Genomic DNA, 22,632 nt, shown 5'->3' on the forward strand with positions numbered 1-22,632 from the left:
AGGGGGTCCGTGACTGTGTAAAAAATTATGTAATATTAACAGATTAACAAAGTGTATATAAATAAAGAGGTACAATTGAAAAAATGTTAAACCATAAATATCAAGGACTTTGAAATTGGAGGCTGAAAAATTAAATTGGTATCCTCAGATTGATTCATGGGAGCGGTGCAGGTGCATCAAACACAATACAGAGTGGACGATGTGTGCCTTCAATTGAATTTTAAAAAACCTCCAAACTTCCTATTAAAAAAAAAATCCATCTTATTTGTTTGAAAATGACATACAATGTGTTATCATTGGTGTATGTGTTTGATGGGTGGTTTTGCCTGTATTTTCTGTGTATTGTTTTGCGGTTCAAATCATCTACAATGTTTAGGCCTGGGTCCCTGGCTTCCAGTAATAACTCAGTGGGGGACCCCGGATTCCAATAATGATTCAGTGGGGGGAGGGGAGGGTCCCTGGATTCCAGTAACGATTCAGTGAGGGTCTCCAGTTCCAGTAATGTCTCACTGCAGGCTCCCCAGATTCCAATAATGATTCAGTGGGGGCCCCCGGGTTCCAGTCATGATAAAGTGGGGGGTCCACAGAAGTCAAAAGGTTGGGAACCATTCCTCTAAGCTGCAAAAGGGAAAAAGCCGAGAATGCATGAAAAAGGTAGGTAACTTCTACTGTGCTCCAAGACCTTGGGAAGTATTTTTTGTATTATTCATCACAGGCTGGATGAAGTAGCAAGGTTTTCATCCCTTATCACTTGGGTGAAATGGAGCGAAAGGCAGGCCCAAAATCCTTACATTGTCTAACAGTCCATCTGACGGCAGTCTTCGGGTCTCATGCTCAAGACAGGAGGCACATACCTTTGAACGAGCACGGTGGTTCCATGGGCAAAATGGTTTAGTTAGTAGCAGCTTTTCTTGCCAGTTGTGTAATTGCTAAAGATTTAGTGTAGAGAATCTCACTTATAAATGGACTTCATTGAGGATATGTGGGACCACATCCACTTCTTCTGCTGTTACCTGCCCTAACAGAGGCTGCCCCCACCCCGAGCTCTGTTCTAAGTATCAATCTGTACACATTGTTTACTTGCAGTCGGCTTTCTCCGTGAACTTTCCTAAATGCATGTTCGTGCTCATGTAACCGACAGATATATATATATATATATATATATATATATATATATATATATATATCTCCCTTAGGCAATGCAATTCACTGCCCCTCGGAAATGTGTATTCTGTAAATCTTTCCAATAAAATTAAAATAAGAAAATAGGAAATAAGCCTTTAGGCAAGCAAGAAAATATTATTGTTCAGATTATCAACCTTGGTCACATAAAGTGCGCTCTGCCTGTACTTTATCTTGTCTACTCTCATTTCCTAGATGCCATTTATTTTGTCAAGTCCTTCGTCTGCCCTATACAAAAACCTAAAATGGAATCTACCATGAACAAAGAGGTCATGAAAATGCCTCTCTTGTGCTTGATGAGGATCCAAGAATTACAGGAGATGCTAGAGGGGATGAGGAACCTCTCTGCTGAATGACGTCCACTCCAGAAGGAAACATCCTTTGAAGATCAACCAATGCCAATGGAAGATGATGAGATGTCTCCTGTAGCAGGACTGCATCACTGCCCTTGATGAGGAGTATTCTTGCTCAGCCACTACGGCCATCTTCCTAGGCAATTAAAGGAGGGAGGGTGGCCATCAAAGACACCAAGCCCCGATACCATCCTTAAAAAAAAAAAACTTTGTTGAGTTCATCAAATATCTAATAGACTGCCACGCCTGGGTGGTGACAGCAGCATGCACTCAGGCAGCACTCTTGGCGTTGTGGTGAGTATGCTTAAACACTGTGTGCAACAGAGTGCCTGCTATCAGCACTTTCGTACCCACACACCTGGCAATGCATCATTTCTACATAAGCCCCTGGCACTGTATTCCCAACTCTAGCCTGGGGTGAAGCAATACTCACAACATATATTCCAAATTGTATGTCTACAAAGGGAATTGACATCGGAGTAAACAAACCATACTTATGCCTCGCTGTACTATCCACTAATGGCAGCTTAAGTTGAGGCATTTATGGCTTAGTGAGCAGGCACTTGTGGCTTGGAGTCTCCTTGGGATCTAAAATCCTTATTTTAGGAGAAGAACCTTTCAGTTCTGAAGCTTACTAGACTGAATTCACCATGAAATTCCTGCCTGCTGAATGCACTGTAAATCATTAAGTGGTCCACTCACAGTGGTAAGATGCAAGTTTGTTGCTGGAGAGACAAAACAGCACTCTGAGATTGCCTGCCAGAGAGCACTAAGTGGGTAGGCCATATGCCAAAAGTCATCTGAAACTCAGCTCAGAAGATTGTCACGGGGTTAGTTTATGCTTCTAGAGCAAGGCCAAGCTAACAGTAGCCAAGAGGTCATCTAGATGGACTTAAACCACAAGATTAAAAGAAGGCAAGCAGGCAGGAGCCCTGATGTCCTTCCCATCAAACTGGAACTATGTCACCTAAGGTGCAGATACTTGCTGAATGGCTTGAACAAGTCTCCGGCTCTTAACACTGGGACACAGCCTGCTTTTATACAATGCGAACAGTCTTGATTGCGTGATCTTGGGCACCACCTCCTCACAATCAACTGTCTACGGCGTTATCTAATTACAGACATTGTCTGTGTACTTTTCTCCCCCAAGACTAGTCTGTGCTGCTGACAGCAGCTTTCCTTTTGCTTTGGGGGGGCCAGGTGAGTGGTGGGTTGGAGGACTCCAGTCTGCCCCTGACACTCCTATCCTCAATCACTTTAAGGTCTGATCCATACTCTCATGCTAGGATAGTAACACTTGTCTGGACCTTCATCAACTGCACCATGTCAACGGTGCCCCGTCGGAATAGCTGAGGGTGTGCAAGCTCCCTCTTGCAGGGGGATGCAGCCAAGTGTGAGACCTTGCAAACCATTCATAGTAACTTTGCTGTGCATCCGCTACAAAAGCAGCTGTTTAAAGGTGGGTATTAATAGTCAATAAAATGCAAAGGTTACATTTTTTGCTGGGTTGTGGGACACTTACTTTGTATATTCTCACAGATTAATGCAACTGGCACAAACAGCATTTTTGAGTGAAATTGGACTCCTTCATCAATCGGGCTACAAACCTTTAAATACTCTAAAGACGTGTGTGCATCTCTTTAGGAAGCTAGAAGAAAGATTCTACATTAATCTAGCTCCCAGTAGGCACCGGCACTTGGCAATAGTTTAGGAGCGCTTCCAAGGGTCCACAATGTGTAAGTAAGAAAAGAAGACAACTAAATATTTTTGTAATTTCATGTTATTGTTTAATTTTCAGGTGACTGACACTGCGACAGATCGCCGTAATGTCTCACAGCCATCGACCCCTAGGCAAATAAGATGGTACGAGCTAAGTTCACGGCAACCGAAAGTTGTAGCCGGCATCTCGGAGCACCTCAACGGAGCATATGGGCAGAGTTCCATGGTCCCAAACCACCTTCATTTCGATGGGCACCACCCTTGTGCACAGAAGCCACCGTCACAATCCCTCATTAATTGGCATATGGTCTTTGGCAGCCTCAACTGCCTGGACAGGCGCTTAATGAGTTTAGCATCGAATTATCCTCTCTCTGCTGTCCCACTAGACCTGTGGCCCAGGCAATTTGGACGAGGATGCGGAGTCAGCATGGCCAGAGCCGGTGGTCTCCTAACAAGCAAATGATGCAGCTGTCACGCGCGGGCCATGAAAGACAGCAAGGCTCTCTGATTACCAGGCTCTTTTCCTTCATGTGCCAGAAGGGCGAAAAACAAGTTTAAAAATCCTAGATAAATGAATTTTACAATTTAACACCGTTAAGTAAATTTTTCTTTTGAATAAAAATGAAAGAAACAAAGGAAAGTCAGCTGTGTTTTGCTAGTGAGATGCCTTAGTGATATAATTAACCCAAGGGTGGCAGGCGCATTGCTAATGGAACCACTCAGCCCAATATCATTACAACGTCGAGCAAAAGAGGACCGATGTTTTACTTGGAGCATTTGGAAAACCCACAAGAATTCAGAGGTGTGTGAAAAAAATACTTTTTGTCACTTAGATCGCTCCAAAATGGAGAAATTTCATGCCAATGCATGTAAAAACTGACACTAAAACGCATTTGCAATGCAACAGGTCTCGCATTTCTCCGAGTTAGAGCTATTAGCAGTTGTAAACTCCCAACCGGACTTTTCTTGCCACATAAAATGGAAAAAAAGAGCACGATCGCGCTGCTACCATTCACTCGTAATGAAACCTATCGGCAAAAGTGCAATTATCTATGTAACCGGCAAAAGAGCAATTAACTATGTAACAGGGTCGATGTCATGGACAGCGCTCGACTTCTGCCAAGCGAGATCGCGCTGCGAAAAAAGATAAAAAGTAGTCCACAAACCGAATGGAAAACAGCGAGCCTTGCATGCTGTCAGTACTTGGTCGCTGCGCTCGAGGAGGGCTAACCACTGGAAAAGGCATGACTTATGCATGCCTTCCACTAAGGAAAGCAATCAGATTTTAAAAGGCAAGCCCACAAACCAATGAAAGACACTGACGTGACATGGACGGGGCTCCAAGCCCTTTTTAACTACTACAGCGTCTCGCAAGCAAAACGCATGCGACGCAGGCTCTACCCTAAAAATTAGCATGCTGGCCTCACATTTCCTTTCTTTAGTATTTTTAGGAAATAACCACTAAACCGGATTAAAGACTGGTGGGCGCACACAGCACTAACATTTCTAAAGCAGGATCCAGGAAGGGAGAAGCGAGAAGAGACCAAGCCTTCATCAAAGATCATCTAGTAACCAAGTGCATCCAATCGACACAGCATAGTTCTCTGTCTTCATTACAGACCATCAAGCAACCAGCCTTTATTTAACAAAGACAGACCATGACTATTGAGCAAGCTCCACCACCTACGACCAGACCCAGCAGTAATCATCCCACTGGCTGCTCCCCTCTTTACCACCTGAGACCCGCAGAAGCATGCGTTCATTAACAAACGGTCCTCGATGGTTTTTAGTGTGAGACCCTCCCTCAATGTTACCAAGTAATACTGGGAATGCCTTGGTACTATTCACTTACTCTGAATGCCCTTTCCCAGTAATATGCACTGAAGAGGTTCACTGGAGTCCCACACCATAGAACGTCCACCCCAATCTTCATCAGACACAACAGGAGACCGTTGCTTAACAGTGAAACACCAAAATGCGTGTTGGCTCAGCAATTCATGTTTTGGATGGAAAAAAAGTGCATTATCAAGATAGATGCATATGAAAATAAAGGTTCAGATACAACATACTGCTCTATCACTCATAATATGTATTGAACAGATTTATATCATTGAGCAAATGGGTTAGGTATTAAATGAATACCAAAATGATACCAGTGCAGCGATTAGTCTCTGGGATTACTCCCATATTTAATAACAACCCATAAATTACTACAATCCAGCTCCGGTCAGTATATTCATTAATGCCTAGTGGCACCAGAGGCAACACTTGAAGGGTCGGTCACAAATGGGATGTTAGTAGACTCTTGTCAATGTGAAAATTAAAATGTTCGGGTCCAAGGGGGAAAAGCGCACCTGGTTTACGAACAATTTGTATGTCGGGGTAAAGCAGTATACAAAAACTGGAAGTATCTTCAGCAAATCGAGAACATTGAATGTATATCTAGGTATATGGCATTTCTATAGCTTGGGCTTAGGCAAAAGGCGGCGGAGTACTGTACAGGGTCAAAGGCAAACAAAGTCAATGAGTGATAGGAGAGATAATTGGGTTGTGGAAATGATTTGTGATGTAGTGATCCTGAAAGAGACAAGTCTTGAACTCTCTCCTAAACTGGAGAAGCGCTGGGGTTGTCTTGAAGGATATGGGATATTAGTCCAGGTCCTAGGTATATAGATGGAAAATGTTTGCTTGCCTTGCTTTTGTTCACTTTTTATACTTCTCTATCTACAGTCTGATGGTGCCCTGGCTGCGGGTGTTCCAAGAAACACAACAGTGTGTGAGCTTGTGTGCAAGATAAGGTGTGCTGGTCATGAAAGCGGAGCCAGGAGAAAAGCAGCTGTAGTCACCTGCTTTAACTGCAAATTCAAAATGACTCTTCTACTTTGAGTTGTGATGCCCTTTGACATCAAAGCTGGCGTCTTGGAGCTTCAACGCACCTTACAGTGGGCTTACAAGAACGCTCATTGTGGATACCAAGGAAAATGAAGCCTGGGAAAGTTTTTTTTTAAATCGAAATCCCAAATTATTTGAGGCGGTCTGCTCTCTCATGCTTAAAAGAATACCCCTGACCAGTATATCTAAAAGTGCAAGGGGTGATTGTCCAACAGTTTCAATCCCCTGTCAGGTCAACCATTCCTTAACCCAAAAATATAAACCTTAAGGAAAACAGCATCAGAAGAAAAAAAAGAGCAATGGAATTTGAATCAAAGACCAGATGCACAACATGTGACTGAATCCTCGAGACCTGGGAGGGAAGAGAGCTTTAAGGCCATAGTAAAGGCAACACAATGAAAACAAAATCTCTGCAAACAATAATTTAATACACGCAGGATCTCAAGACGCCTGGTCTCTGCAAGATCTTCACCGTGCCAATTTACACAGATACACTCTGAAATAATTAGAAAATGTCAAGGGGTACCAGGCACTGAAATCACGCGGAAAACAGACCTACTTATTCTCCAAATAGATGGAACCAGGCTTCAATCTGTTGCCTCTGAGATGTGTACCACCCCCAAGGCAGCACCCTCCCTCCTGAACACATTCTAACCAAAGCCGACAGTGGAGGGGAAGTCTATAGCACCAGAGCCTGAAAGGTCAGAGACTCTGATGTCAGGCAAACCAGGCTCCTCTCCTGGGAAGAATTCACTCAACCAGTGTCAGGCACTTTCTTCCCTATATGTCCAAGACGGCTGATCCAGCGCATACCAACAAGTCCATTATGAAAACTGTAAATTGGGCACACAGAGGAAAGATTAGAACAAACTCTGGTTAAATTAAGGATGTATGGTAGGTGAACGTCATCTTGGAATATATTCAGTATATTCTCCGCTGCTCCCCCACAACACACACACATTAAATATCCCCCAACAAACAAAGAGACAGTGGCTGGTTTACTCAGATGTCAAACCAAGAGACAGCCGCTCTGACCAAGTGCTGTGATTACAGTAACCGTGGTGTGTGTATTAAATCCATTATCCCTGTGAGGTGAACAGCAAATAATTTGACCCTGTAACAAATGTTGTGTACATGATCAATTGCAGCGATCCGAACGGGTGACAACAAATAATTACTAAACAGAGAAGAACTGAGTAATTTTACACCAGTTCGTATTTTTACACTACTGTCAACTGGAACAACGAGTGCAAAGCACAAAAAAATACATATTTTATTTGCAGCAAGATCAAGAAAAGAATGACTGAGCTTGAGCTATTGCTGCCGTCTGCAGCATCTAGGTGGCTTTTGCATCTAAACTGTATTACCGCCAAACGCATCGAAGTTGACATGAAAGTATTACAGCTCAACAGAATGATTTTCGCGGTGAGATGTGTTTGTTTAAATTATAAATCAGATAAGGCGGCTGCGGCGGACTGGCAGCCCCTGAACATATGGCGCCCTGAAGTCTTTCCCTCCCCGTTCTTTGGGGGGCCGCCAGTTCATTTACAGAGCTGTCAACCTGCTTCTTGGGGTTCATTATTCACGCGGCGGAGGGCTGTCGCCCCCACCTGCTCCCCCGCTCTCCCGCAGGAGGACCACCGCTCTCTGCCGCGCCCCCAGGACGTGACGTGTGAGCAGCTGGACCCGGCCGTCGCCAGGGGTTGTTTTTTTTTTTTCTTTTGTTTTTTTTGGGGGTGGGGGGGCGGTTTGAGGTGGCAGGCAGACACCAAAGGATAACTACACCGTAAAAGGGGTCTCAGGACGGACAGGATATGGCTTCCCCGTGATGTAATGATTTTTTTAAAGACACAGTATCGTAAGAATTTAAAGGACGCAACGTATTTGGCGATTTTTTAAAGTTTTAAAATAGTCTACCTTGACAGCTATTGCTGCTAGCTAGTATTAAATAGTGCCATTCAAAGCACAGTGAAAAGGGAACATTGGGAATTTTTCAAGAAATGGAAGTCAATTAATTGGCGTGTTAAAGGCATCTCTAGACAATAAAACTGATGAAAACTGAATATAGCGTGTGCCTCTATCAATGGACATCAATTCACCAAAATGTCAGGGGTAGCGGAAGTGACGTCGCGTGCCCTTTGATCCCCCCCCCCCCATGACATCACAGGAAGGACATCATTGGACCTTTGTCCTGAAGTTATCCGAGGAAGTGATTTCACACAAGTTCACAACCATGAAATAAGTGCAGTGGATATTTTTTTTTACAAAATAAAAGAAAGCCTAAAATTCCCATGCACACCTATTGACTCCTCTGGTATTCATCATTATTGCTCTACTGCCCATCATCACACAACAGTGCCATAAAACCATCATGGCGTGCCGTATTTATTTGCTGGAGAACAAAACAAGTTACTTACCTGTAACTACAGTTATCCAATATTGGTATCTTTCATAAATTCACATGCTTGAATCATCCCTGTCGTCGAAGTGGTAGTCCCACGGTACATAAAATAGCAATAATTAACAAATATTTTTTTTTGCCATAGGCTATTATGGAAATACCAGTCACTCATATAGCCTATCCAGGTCCTTTTGTGAAAAGGACCCAAACTTGCCTGCTGGCCAATCAGGCACCAGCACCCTCCAGAGAACCTCCTTCCCTCAGATTTTCCAGCATGAGAGTGAAAAGATTATAACCTGAGAGGAAATGCGAGCGTCTAAGGGGAGGAGGGTGGGTCGCATGTGAATTTATGAAAGATACCAATACTGGATAACTGTAGTTACAGGTAAGTAACTTGTTTTCTTATCCAGTATTGGATCTTTCATAAATTCACTTGCTTGAATCTGAATAGCTAGCAGTACTGCTGATAAACATACTCGCAGTGGATGGAGGGTGCGAGCATGGAAATCCTTTACAACCTGTATGAAATAGCTCATAAATCTTGTATTATGAACTTCAAACAAATATAGATAATTCTATGTACATGTACACATATATACTGAACATCTATATATATATAACTACATACATACATATATAGAAGCATGTCAAAGTATATTGCATAGCAATTATGGACTATTTGCATATCAAACAGTTTCTACACAACCAAGGAAAGGTCTCACCTTAATGAAAGAGATGACGTAGAACAGCTTGTCCAACTAGAGAGTCACTACTCTGCGAGGACTCCAAACAATAGTGCTGCGTAAAGGGGTGTGTAGTCTTCCATGTCGCAGCTTGACATATCTTATCCAGGGCAATACCCTGAAACAAAGCAGCCGATGTGGAGACTGCTCTCATGAAGTGGGCTATCGGGCACCTAGTCAACGGTTTTCCTGCTTTGGTGTGACAGAACTGAATTGTAGAGGAAATCCACCGGGCTATAGTGGCCTTGGTGACCCCTGTTCCTTGTCGTCCAAGAGAATAAGATACCAAGAGCTGATCTGATTTCCTGATTTGTTTGGTACTTTGAAGGTAAAATTTGAGGCATCATTTGATGTCCAAAGAATGTAGAGTTTTTTTCTGCGATTGTAGTTGGATTTGGAAAAAAGTTTCGTAGTATCACGGGCTCATTGAGATGGAATGAAGATGGCACCTTGGGAAAGTATCTGGGGTTGTTCCTGAGCATAACAAAGTCATCAGAAAAAAACAGAAAAGGTTCTTTAGTAGTAAAACCCTGTATATCACTGACTCTCCTGGTGGAAGTGAGAGCAAGCAGGGTTGCCACTTTCCATGTGATGTACTTGAGTTCCGCCCTGTGAATAGGTTCAAAAGGAGCTTTCATGAGCATAGACAGGACTATATTGAGATGCCACTCTGGCGGAGGTAGCCGCACCGGAGGGAAAGTGCAGAAAAGGCCTTTCATGAACTGCTTAATGATTCTGGATGAGCCAATTGAGGGCTTCTCAGCAGATCGCCTATAGGAGGCTATAGCTGCTAGGTGAATCTTGACTGATGCATGGCAAAGACCAGCCTTAGAGAGTGTGAGAAGGTACGAAAGAATTTGTTCAGGCTTAATTTGTAACAGGTGGAAATTGTTTTGAGAGCACCAAACACAAAATCTCTTCCACTTGAGTTTGTATGTCTTATTTGCGCTCTCTGCTCGTGCCCTAGATAAAACCAGTCTGCATTCCTGATCGATGTTCATACCCTGAAACCCTCTGAACTCAGGAGCCAAGCAAGCATTTGAAGAGAAGTTGGATCGGGATGAAGAATTAGACCCTGATTCTTCGTGAGAAGGTCGTGGTTGCAAGGAAGGCGGACTGGATTGGCCACGGACCAGAGTAGGAGCTCCGTGTACTAGTACTGTCTGGGCCATCTGGGGGCTATGAGAATGATTTTGCAGCATTCGGACTTCATTTTCCTGAGGAGCCTGGGGATCAACGGGATGGGGGGGGGGGGAAGCGTAGGCAAAGATCCCGGACCATCTCATCAAAAGAGCATTTCCCCACGACCCCGGGAGTGGGTATCGACTGGCGTAGAACTGGCATTTGGCGTTCAGGTTGGTGGCAAACTAGTCTAGGATCGGCTGACCCCATCGTTGGAAGATGCCGTCAAGTATGTTCTGGTTGAGTTCCCACTCGTGGGAGTTGTCGTCCGTCCTGCTGAGAGAGTCCGTTAGGGCGTTGTTGACCCCTGGCAGGTGCTCCACCCTGAGGCGAATATTGTGCAGTGTGAGCCAGTCCCAAAGAGACTGAGCTTCCCTTGAGAGGGATCTTGTTCCTCCTTGCTTGTTGATGTAAAACATACTTGTGTTGTCCGTCCTGACCAACATTGAGGACCCTGCGATGCGTGGAAGAAAAGCCTTGAGCGTAAGATGGATCGCCTTCAGTTCCAGCAGGTTTATGTGCATTCCTTTCTGAAGATTGGACCATCTTCCCTGAATGCGCATGACTTGTAAATGGCCTCCCCAGCCTTCCAAGGAAGCGTCTGTGGTGATGATAAAGTCTGTCATTGGTGTTAGAAACGTAAGACCTTGGGAGAGATGGTTGGTCTGAGACCACCACTTCAACGCTTGCCGAATATTTGGTGTGACAGTTATTAAGTCGTCGAAGGACCCTTGCGACTGGATCCATTGGAGTTGTAATTCTTCTTGTAATGGTCTCATTCTCAGCCTTGCCAGTCGAACTAGGACGATGGCTGAGGAAATCATGCCCAGAAGCGACTTGAACAGTCGCACTGAAACAAACTCTTTTGTGGAAATTCTGACAGCTAAGTTGGTTAGCTTCTGCTGCCGTGCCGGAGTGAGATATGCTTTGTTCTTGATGGTGTCTAAGTCTGCACCCAGGAAGACTCTTCTGCATGAGGGAAGTATGACCGACTTCTGTAGATTTACTGTTAGCCCCAAACTGCAGAATAACTTCAAGCAAGCATTTGTAGCCTTGGAGGCTAGTAGCGGAGACCGAGCTTTTATGAGCCAGTCGTCCAGGTATGGAAACACCTGGAAACCCCTGCTGCGGAGGAAACCTGCGACTGGGACAAGGCATTTTGTGAAGATTCGTGGAGCTGACCTCAGCCCGAATGGGAAAACTTTGAACTGATAATGGGCACCGGCTACAGTAATGCGGAGATATTTGCGATGTTTCTGATGTATTGGTATGTGGAAATAAGCATCCTGGAGATCCATTGTTATCATAAAATCTCCAGGATTGAGAAGGTGCAGGATATCCGACAGCATGATCATCCGAAAAGATTGTTTCCGAAGGAACTTGTTGGGTTTCCTGAGATCTAGTATCGGTCGCCATTCCCCTGACTTTTTCCTTATCAAGAAGAAACGGGAGTAGAATCCAAGACCTCTTTGCTGAACTGGAACTCTTTCTATAGCTCCCTTGGCAAGCATAAGGAATACTTCCTGCTGAAGCAGACGAAGATGGAGCGTTCTGCATGTTCTTGGTGGATGATGCAGTGGTATTTGTATGAATTCCAGGGTATGACCTCTTGTCACTATATCCAGCACCCATTTGTCTGATGTTATGTTCTTCCACTCCTGGATGTAGTTGGAGATGTTTGCTCCTTTTTGTTGATGGTGTGAACATTGGGGAAGCATAGCTGGTGCCTGGAGAAGATCATTGCTTTCTGGGTTGATCTCTGTTTTGTGAACCCTGTCTTCTCTTTCCTCCCTGTCTGGCGTAATAGGCCGTGGATGGTTGCCTATACTGTTGTTGATAGGACGGCCTATATTGGGGTTGCTGGTACTGCCTGTGAAAGGAACCTCAAAATGAGGTAAATCCTCTTCCTCTTGCACCCCAAAAGGGCTGTTTCCGGTACTGTAGGGTACCTAGGGACTTGGCAGTGTCTGTGTCGATCTCGATGGCCTGAAGTACGTTGTCTACGTGCTTGCCAAAGAGAGATTCCCCATCGTAGGGCATGTCAAGGATTCTGGACTGCACTTCCGGCCTGAAAGATGTGGCCTTGACCCAACCTTGGCGGCGTAACACCGCGGCACCAGCCAGTTGACGAAAGCCGGCGGAGGCTATATCTAGAGCGCAGTCGATTATCTCCTCCGACGTACGCTCACCTTCTTGGAAGATCTTCCGTGCCTCTGCTTGCTTGCTTTTAGGGATGAGATCAATGAAAGGTTGCATATCCGACCACATTTGCCGGTCATAACGACCCAGGATTGCCAATGAATTTGCTGCTCCAACAGTGATTGCTGACATGGAGGAGAATCTTTTGCCCACATTATCTAATCTCCTTCCTTCTCTGTCTGGAGGAGTAGAGATAGGCGTCGACGGGTTCTTAGAACGCCTTTGAGCCGCTTGTGAAATAACAGAGTCAGGCTTTGGGTGGCCAGTGAGACATGCCAGAGAGTCTTGGGTTGCTTTGTATTTCTTGTCCAATTTTTGCGGCACTGGTGGGACTGTTGCCGGGTTGCGCATGATCTTTGTACCCTCGCTCCATATAAAGTCAATAATGGGAATGGACCGTACAGACTTCTTTGACTGCTCCTTAAAATCATGAAGGAAACATTCCAACGGAGAGACAGATGTTGGAAGGTGGAAGCGTGCGGCAGCCCTGTCCATTAGATTGTGGAAACCACCTATATCCTCGGGTGGAGAATCTGAATGGCGAGGAGGTGGTGGAGAAGGAGTGGGGGCTAAGTAGTCATCCCATTCCTCAGTGGGATGTTGCGGGGTAGAAATCTCTCCTTCTTCCCCTGAAGTGGAACCTTCATCTCCAGGGGGTGCAGCTAAAACGGAGTGAGGTGTCATCCTGGGAGTAGCTGGAGGTGGAGGGACGTTTCTTGGTGTAGCAGGAGAAGCTGGCGGTGGTGGCTGATCTTCTGCTGTAACTGGGAACCTCCTCCTATAATCCTGTACCATTGATTGTAAGTCCTGGATTAAGGAGGAAGGCATCTGTATAGAGTCTCTTGGCTGAGGCTCTCTTGGTTGGTAATAGCGTTCTTGATGTGAGTAATATGGTTGGTATTGGTCATACTCATCATCGTCGTCCTCTTCCTGGTATTTAACGTGTAGCTGTGATGGGCTGTGCAGATCTCCGAATGGACCCTCATCGGATTCCTCCCAGTCCAGTAGATGACTGGGTACTAAAGTTGACACCTTGCTTGGAGACGTGTCTGTGGGATAAATCTCTGATCTGGGCAGAGATGTGATCCTGACCATGGCCCGAAGATCCGGAGACCTGGAAGAGGTAGGAATAGCCTCTATCTGTCTGACAGGCACCAGTGGCATAGTAGATGGTGTCAATGATGATGATGCTGTCGACGGTACTGTAATCAGGGTAATTTTTCCATCGACGACGGTTTTGTCGACGATGGTGTTGACGACAGTGGTCTCGTCGACGACGGCTTCTTCGACGCTGTCGTTGGTGATGTTATAGTCGACGGGGCTTTCGTTGACGGTGTTATCAACGACGATGTTGTCGTCGAGGAAGGAGTCGATGTTGTTAACGACGCACTCCGTTCTGGAATCCTCGTTGACGGAGGTTTGATAGAGGGAATAGGAGCCCTTACCGTTGACGTCAATGTAGTCGTCGCCGACGATGGTCTCGTCAACGAGGTGGTGGAGACGGTAGCTGTAAACACCGTCGTCGTCACGGTCGTCGACTTAATTTTAATGGTTACCTTTCTAAAGGTAGAAGGCTCCGAGGAAGGAGAAAGACGGTAGGACTCCTTCTTTTGAAGAGGAGAGGATGGCTCAGAGGAAATTGAAGTCTGTAAGCCTTTTCCATGATGTAATTTCTGCCTATTTCTAGATTTTTCTGCCTGGCCCAGGTCCTCAGATTTGGACCTTTTGTGTAGCCTTTCTGACCCACTCTCCTCACCTGAAGTATGGGATTTTGCCTGTAACCATGTCAGGAGTCTACCCTCACGGTTTCTGAGGGTTTTTGTGGAGAAAGTATGACATATCTTGCAGTCCTTCACCTGGTGTTGTGGGTAGAGGCAATACAAGCAGTCTTTATGTGGATCATCCACATGGAGCCTTTTCTTTCCACAGGTCTTGCAAGGGCGGAAAAGGCCTTTTCTAAAAGAATCCGACATTTTTTGAGTTCTCTGAGAGAAAAAAGCTTCTGAAGAAGTAGAAAACTGAGCAGAGCTCGGGGAGACTCCCTTCACACGACGTGCGGTAGGAAATCTGAGGGAAGGAGTTTCTCTGGAAAGTGTTCTAGAGGGTGCTGGTGCCCGATTGGCCAGCAGGCAAGTTTGGGTCCTTTTCACAAAAGGACCTGGATAGGCTATATGAGTGACTGGTATTTCCATTATAGTCTATGGCAAAAATAAATATTTGTTAATTATTGCTATTTTACGAACCGTGGGACTCCCACTTCGACGACGGGGATGATTCAACCATGTGAATTTATTAAAGTTCTAATACTGGATAAAATGTCTGCTTCCCTTGCAGTCTCCCTCTTCTATTCTCCCCTTCTCTAATTTCAAATCTCTCCCTCGTAAAGTTTCTAGAGGCTGTATTTCTCTGCAGTGCATCACATCTCTCGTCCTGTTCTGTCGCTATCCCCTCTCTTGCATCATTTCTCATATCATCATTCTCCCCGGCCCATCTCTTCCTCTTTAATTCCTCCTTTTCTCCCGTTTCTCCATGATGTTATCCGACGACTCTCCCTTCTCCATATCATTTGACTCTGATCCCCTGTCTCCCTCTGGCATCTATCCCTTTACCTGTCTCCGCCATTAGCCATCTGTCTCGCACCTGTCAATCTCGTTATCATCTCCGACATGTCTCCTTTGCTCTCTCAGTTAAATTTCTCACCTATCTCCTTTTTACTCTCATCTCTTTCTGTATGTCCTCTTCATTACTGGTTGTATGATGGAACCACGCAAGCGGCAACTATGCATGCCTGAACAATGCGGTCAGAAGAACGACTGCGTTGTTTCCACACATGCCTTTACCACGCATGTCTTTACAACGATTTTTCGTAGTAAAGGCATGTGTGGAAACGGCATGCGTGTTTGTCGCAGAAGTACCCCGACCCCCCACCCTTAACAACTACCCCAATACCACCCCACACATCCTGAGCCCTAAAACCGACCCACACCCCCAAAAAAAACCAACCCAACCCCTAAAAACAAATTTACATTGACCCTCCCCACCCCTTAAAACAGAAGTCCCGACCCCGCCTTTAAAAACTACCCTGATACCCAACCCACCCTGAGCCCTACAACCAACCCCCACCCCCAAAAATAAAACAACCCAACCCCTAAAAACAAAACTACCCCAACCCCACATGCATAACAGAAGTACCCTGACCCCCCACCTTTAAAAACGACCCGATACCCCCCAGCAACCGAGGCCTAAAACCAACCCCCACCCCCCAAAAATAAAACTAACCAACCCCTAAAAAGAAAATTACCCCGACCCCTCCCACCCCTGCCCCCAAAAACCCGACCCCTGCCTGCCCAGAATACAGAATTACCCCAACCCTCCACCCCGCCCCTAAAAACCCAACCCCTACCCCCAAATACAAAATTACCCGACCCCCACCCCTAAAAACCCACCCCTGCCCGCAAAACATAATTACCTCAACCCACCCAATTATAATTTACCCTGACACCCCACCCAGCCCTAAATACAAAATTACCCCGAACCCCGCCCCTAAAAACCCAACCCCCCACCGCTAAAGACAAAATGACCCGACTGATCCACCCCACCCCGCCCCTTAAAAAAAATGAAATAACCTAACCACCCCTACCCCTTCACCCCTGCCCCCACCCCTAAAAACGACCCCGACCCAGCCCCAGCCTCACTTACCTGACCGCGTCCTCTCCTGATGGATCTTCCTTTTTCCCTGCCATAACCACGCATGTGCGTTGTTCAGCCAATGCGTGGTTAAGGCAGAGAAAAAGGCCTGCGTTGTTCAGGCAAGCGTTTTTCCGCTTGTGTGAACAACGCAGGTGTGGTTCCAGACGCGTTGTTCGGATATTCCCCTTCATTATTTATCTGTCTTTTCTTACCACTCCCTTTCTCAGCTGTCTCTTTATAACCGGTCTGCTTCTCTTTTCACCGAATGTCTCTCACCTGTCTGTCCCTCGTTGTCTCTCTTTCAGCTGTCTCCTCACTGTCTTCCTCTTTATTGCCTCTCTAAAATGTCTCCACCTCTCTCTCATCAGTCTATAATCTATTTTTTATCTGAATATCCTCCCGAACTCTCTCAGTTGTCTCTTCCAAGTCTGTCTATCGCTGGTCCCTTTCTCTCTTCTGTCACCCTCACTCACATTGAGCTGTCTCACACCAGCCTTTTTTAATCACAACTCTTTCACTGGCTGCCTTCAACATTCACCTGTCTTACTCTCACTGGTTTCTCCTTTCATTTTCCTGTCTCCTTCCTGCGTGTGTTTCGCTACCCCCTCACCTCTGTAATGCACGCACACCTAGTCCCCTCTAACATTACTTTCTAGAGTCCTCTTTCTCTCTTCCACCTGTTCAGCTTTCCCTGGCTCTCTCTTGCCTCTTCTATATTTTCCTTCCCCCAAGGGCAGCTAGAGAACCAGAGGCATTTTTTTCCAAGTGTGTTACATTTTTTTTTTTTAAAGCTTTTTTTCATGCCTTAAGGAACAAGTTGCAAATAATCTTAGGGTCACCTCACAAAGGAGCCACCGGGTTACACACGGTTTAATAAGGTATCATTATTTTTATTGGATGCGCTTTCCACGGTTAAGGCGACAGAAAGTAAACAAAGCTCCGAGAGGCCTGGTTAATTTCTGTTCCTTGCACTGTCTTTGCTACTTTTGAGGCTAGGGGGTCGCAAAGGCAGTGCCAGGGGTCGCAACTGCGACCCCTAAATGACGTCCATGCCTTTATCCCCGTCCCACTCTCAGGTTTGCAGTGTCTCCTAGTGACAGCCACAATCCCAGGTATCAGTGTCCACACATCACTGTCCAGTTGGCAATGTCTCCAGGTCCACGTGCCCCTTTGCCAGGTTGTACCCATGTGCCAACACACATCTCAAAATCTGTTAACGTCCCAACATCACTATTTCAGGCAACTTTAACTTCCCAGTGTTAGTGCCTCGCAGTATCTGGGACTATGAGCCAGTGGCAACAATGGACTCCTCACTGTTCATTTTAACGTACCACTGTCAACACTGATGGGCCTACATTCCTGAACCAATGCATCCATGTGTGAAATCAGAAGTATCAGTCTCCCTGTGCCACTGCCCCCTCACTCCATCAGTATTCATGTGCGAGTGTGTCTGTCAGTCCCCTGTGTCAGTTTTGGTGCTTTAGTCCCAGTGACCCAGGACCAATGCCTCCATGCTGGCGCCCAGTGCTGAATCATAGTACCCATGTGCCATAGCATCCTGCATCAGTGTCCCGGTACTGGTACCCTGGTGTCACAGTTAACAGTGGTCGTGTCCCCATGTCACCGTTAGTTTACACGTGTCAGCATCCCTGCTTGTTTCCCACTGCCAGTGTTTCACGTTTAAAGCCAGTGTCCTTGTTCCTCTGTTTACCAAGTGCCCTGGCTTCAGTGTCCTCGTGGCGGGTCTGCTGTGTTACTATCCCTGTGACGGGCAGCAGGCCAGTGTCTGTGAAAGTGTCCCCGTCTCACAGAGCCCTGGTTCCCAGGCAGTGAGTCTGCGGCATTAACCTCTGCAGAGCTGCAGAGCCAGCATCCGTGCTCGTGTCCACTTATCACTACCAGCTCTGGGGCCCTATGTCAGTGTCCTTGTGTAGGTATACCAATGTCAGTGACCTATGTTAGCAATCATCAGTCAGTGCCCCAGTTTTGTGTTCCTCCCGGCAGTGCCCGTGTGTTAGTGTCCTGCTGTGGTGTTCATGAATATGCGTTTTAAAGTGAGAGGCCCAGTGCACCCTTTTTAAATCCCAGCGTCCCTGGCCTTTGCCACTGTCCCAGCATCAGTGTCACTGCTTCCAAGTCAATAACCCCATGCATGGACTGGTGCAGTGCTTAATTTGTGCTTGTTGTTTCCGGTGCTGAGCACCGGCACTTATTGTTGAGGGCCGGGGCTTATTCTTCTGCCTCAAGCATTTGCTGCGAGCAAAAGACACACATGGGAAAGACGGAGGAACAGAAAATCGAAAAAGCGTCACAATGGGAAAAAGCTGCAAGAGTGAGCTGAAGAGGCAGGGAGTGGCTTTATATGGACCGAAGAGGCCCGAGATGGCTTCAGGATTACGCTGCCTCAGTATTTAGTGTTCCCACATTTAGTTGCAGCAGCCGCGTGTTTAAGAGGAGAGCTTTGCGCACCGGCACCTTGTTATTTACAAATTAAGCACTGGACTGGTGTCCAGTGTCTGTGGCCTTGCGAGTCTCCTTGCATCAGTGCTGACATGTGTACTGGTGCTTCAGTGTCCGTGTCCCAGCATCAGTGACTCAATGTCAGTATCCATGTCCGTGCACTAATGTCTTGTTCCCCGGTCCCTCTGTCACGTGACTGTACTGCTAGTCTATTCTAGTGTCATTATACTTGTCTCCCAGATCCGCTGTGTAAGTGTCCGAGTGAAACTCTCCCATATCAATGTCCCAGCGCTAGTGACTACCGCTAGTCAGCTCTCCACTACCGCTGCTCAATGTCGGTACTGGTGCTCATGTGGCACCGTCACCCTGTGTCCGTGACAGAGTCCAGTGGTTTCCAGCGTTCTTGTGCCGGTGCCAGCGCACACTGCCCACTGCCTCTGTGCCAGTGTCGCCTTCTTAGTGTTCTAATGCCAGTCTACTTTGCTGCAGTACCCAGGCCAGTGTTCCCATGCCATTGCTGATGCTCCCGTGGCAGGGAGCCCGTGACAGCGCTGATCCCTCCTTGTCAGGGACCCTGCGTCACCGCTGGTACACCTGTTTCAGGTCTCCAGTGTCACCCCGACCCCCGACAGTGGACCGGCCTTGATGACATTGCTTAAATACTGCTCATTTCATCCCGAGGTCACTTAAAAACACCAGGAGTATGAACAAGCACCAAGGCCTAGAATAAAGATGGAAACCTCTGGTGATCTGAACATGGACAAGGAATGCTGAGTATTTTAGGAAGGGTAATTTGAAAAAAGTTGGGAAATAAAGAGGCTGATTCACTAAATTGTATTTCAAAACACTGCAGCACCCACAGTTACTGTGCTGTGTTGCACAAGGAGGAGAGTGCAGTACACAACCACACTAAGTGATCTGGCCGCAGCAAGGGACTCCTGCTCGGTGCCAGGTGCACTGGGTTGGGGGAAGGAACCAAGCTTCATTGAGGGGGCACTTTACACTCCGACTCTCCCCCACACCCTCTCAGCTGGCCAAGGAACATTCAGGTGGCAGGAGAGAGCCGGCCCTTGAAGGGCGCTATATGCAGGACTTACAGGGGGGGGGGCCACACCAGCTCTTCGTTTTAGGGTGTCTTTCACCTCTTCCTATTTAAACTGTGTTACCACCTAGAATTGTATTTTTACATACCTCAACTGGTACACACATGTATATACTCCACTCGCATCCTTTTTCTGTACAACTGTACTGCCTGTTCAATATGTTCTGTAAAGCGCTATGTCACCCTTCGGCGTTTAGTAGCGTGACCTCAAAAACCACTAAACGAAGAAACACGGCGATGTAACAAAACTGAAAGAACGATCAGTTTAAGGGGGTTCAAAGTCTGTGAGGCAATTCGGGCTCTGGCAGCCTTGACATAATCCCGGGCGGATCAGGGGTCACGGAGCCTATTAGAGAACACTAACGGGGTCACTTCTTTGGTCTCATCAGTAATTTCGGGGAACCCCTGCCTTTGGAATGATGAGATCCCATAGTAGAAAGAGGAAACATTTGGACGTCCTGCATGCTGCAGAGCCCCACATGCTACTCTGGGCCTTTCAATGCACAATCAGTTACTCCTAGTTTTGAGCCAAAACAGATTTTCGAACATTTGAACTTCAAAGTGTAGAAGAGTACAACTGTAGCAGCACCCCCTCCATCAATATGCATCTTTTTCACAGTTTCCTCATGGGCCAACCGCTGCAGGATTCCATCCAAGTACCCATAATTACCAGGCAGGATAGAAAAGACACAAGGCAAGACATGATGTTCGGTGCCTGGGTCTAGATAGACATTTGTTCCACGCCTCCTGTATCAGACATGTTTGCATCTGTATTGACTTTCTCAAAGTGTTTCAGGAACAAAGAAGAGCTGCTCATCAATCAGAGAAGGGAGTAATATCAGTCCCAAGTACAAGTATAAAGCGGGCATCTTCACATCTGTTCACAACACAATCACTTGAAGTGAAATGAAAAAAAAAAAAAAAATCACACTAATTGTCACAATTTTCATCAAAATTCGCCTATGCTGGAATACTATCCCAAACACGGAATAGCTCAATAAATCAAACATACTAGTTAGCTACCATTCCATATATGGACACAGATCAGGAAGACATCTGCTCACTTTATTACACTTTCATCAATTTATAGGCAGAAATAACTATCAGAGATAATCACATTACCCTTCTCTGATTCTTTGGATTACTGTTGATAAGTTATGTGTCAGAAACGGTGCAGAAGGAATGTGATTTGCTTACCCACCACCAACAGCTTATTGTTCTAAATGATGGATCTTGAATTCTGGAAGTGCACAGAGACCCATTCCTAATCCTGGACATGTTAATGGCCTTTGCAGAACACACATTCTACCACTGCTATGGCTTCGTAGCACTTAAGGCAGCTTGGTGACTGGGACAAGGTTGAATGTAGATCTGAGCCCCACAGACAGCCATGGAGGCATCAATTTTCGCTGCCCAAGGGAAGCCCTTGGAGGAGAACCCGAGGCACTTGTCTTGCTAACTAGAACTTCATCCGTCCCCCAGGTGACCTGTAGCTAACAGACACAGAAAAGCTGAAATTATAATGTGACCTTTTCCTGGCGCTGTTTGGCAACAGATGATGCCAGGTCTTCGGCAAAGCACTCCATCTCTTTAAAAGCGGTGTGTAAAATAGCAAGGGTTGAGAACAAGCTGGGATAAAGGCTCAGATTTTAAAGTGGACTTTCTAACAATCGCAGGTGTCATTACCCTAGGTATGCATGTATTCGGTGACTTTTAATGGACAGAGTGAATCTCCTAATGGCTAGAATAACTGCCTTGAGATCAGAGCCCACATTATAGATCCAGTTAAGAAAAAAACTTTCACACATTCATAAAAAGTTAATTTCATTTCCTTAATCTCATTTATTAATTTGTAAAGCCCTACATGCTGCCATCAAGGTGCTGCAAGACGCAATGCTCTCAATATGACGCTCACTTTTTTGGAAGTCTGCACAAAAGGGACGACTCCAAACAAAGAATGAGAAGTGTGAAGTAGTCTGGCTTTAGTTCTCTCGCGGAAGATACTGAAGCTGATGGCGGCCCCCCACATCACCCTAATTGCATCTCGAAGGCTCTTCACAGATGAAAGATGAAAAACCACAGTGCATGCAGGGAGAGTCGGAGATCACTCACCATGGAAGGCTATCAAACAAGAGAGCCCAGATTAACTCGAGTGCACCTCGGGCGAATCAGCACGAGACCAATTTGCATGTAATCAGCCGTGTGAAAACTGTAACTTTATTTAGGCTGTGTTAGGACACACTGCGCTGTAAAGAACCAGGCAGGAGAGCTGGACTAGGGTTTTAGGAGAATTACGCTTTGATGACTGGAAAGTTGTGAAAAGAGCCCTATCAACTATTTACTTGTCTTTAGTTGCGTTTTAAGGGGGGACACAAAGCGCTCCATCCCATACTGTAATCTCTCTTTGGGCTTCTAACCACGCCCAGGTCACTTCAGTCTCTTTCCTTGGTTCGTGGGCTTGCCTTTTAAGATCCGCTTGCTTTCATTTGTGAAATGCATACCTCATGCCTTTTCCTTTGTTTAGCCCACCTACACAGCACCTGTAAACTACTCAAACCATTCGAGGCTAGATGTCTTCAGCATGGTTTCGAACTACTTTATCTTTTTATTTTCCACGCAGCACGATTGCACTGGGGTTTACATAGCTCAATCGTGCTCGGTTTTTCATTTTTCAATTTCAGCGCTATTGCTCTGCATTTTACATAGCAC

General features: G+C 46.0%; 1 protein-coding gene across 6 annotated transcripts in view; it reads right to left on the bottom strand.

Annotated features, from left to right (window-relative positions):
* Nucleotides 1–22,632, bottom strand: part of MAST2 (microtubule associated serine/threonine kinase 2) — a 1,054,635-nt gene that overhangs the window by 116,908 nt on the left and 915,095 nt on the right. The window lies entirely within an intron of this gene.

This window comes from Pleurodeles waltl, chromosome 4_2 (genome assembly GCF_031143425.1).
Source record: "Pleurodeles waltl isolate 20211129_DDA chromosome 4_2, aPleWal1.hap1.20221129, whole genome shotgun sequence".
Classification (NCBI taxonomy): domain Eukaryota; kingdom Metazoa; phylum Chordata; class Amphibia; order Caudata; family Salamandridae; genus Pleurodeles; species Pleurodeles waltl.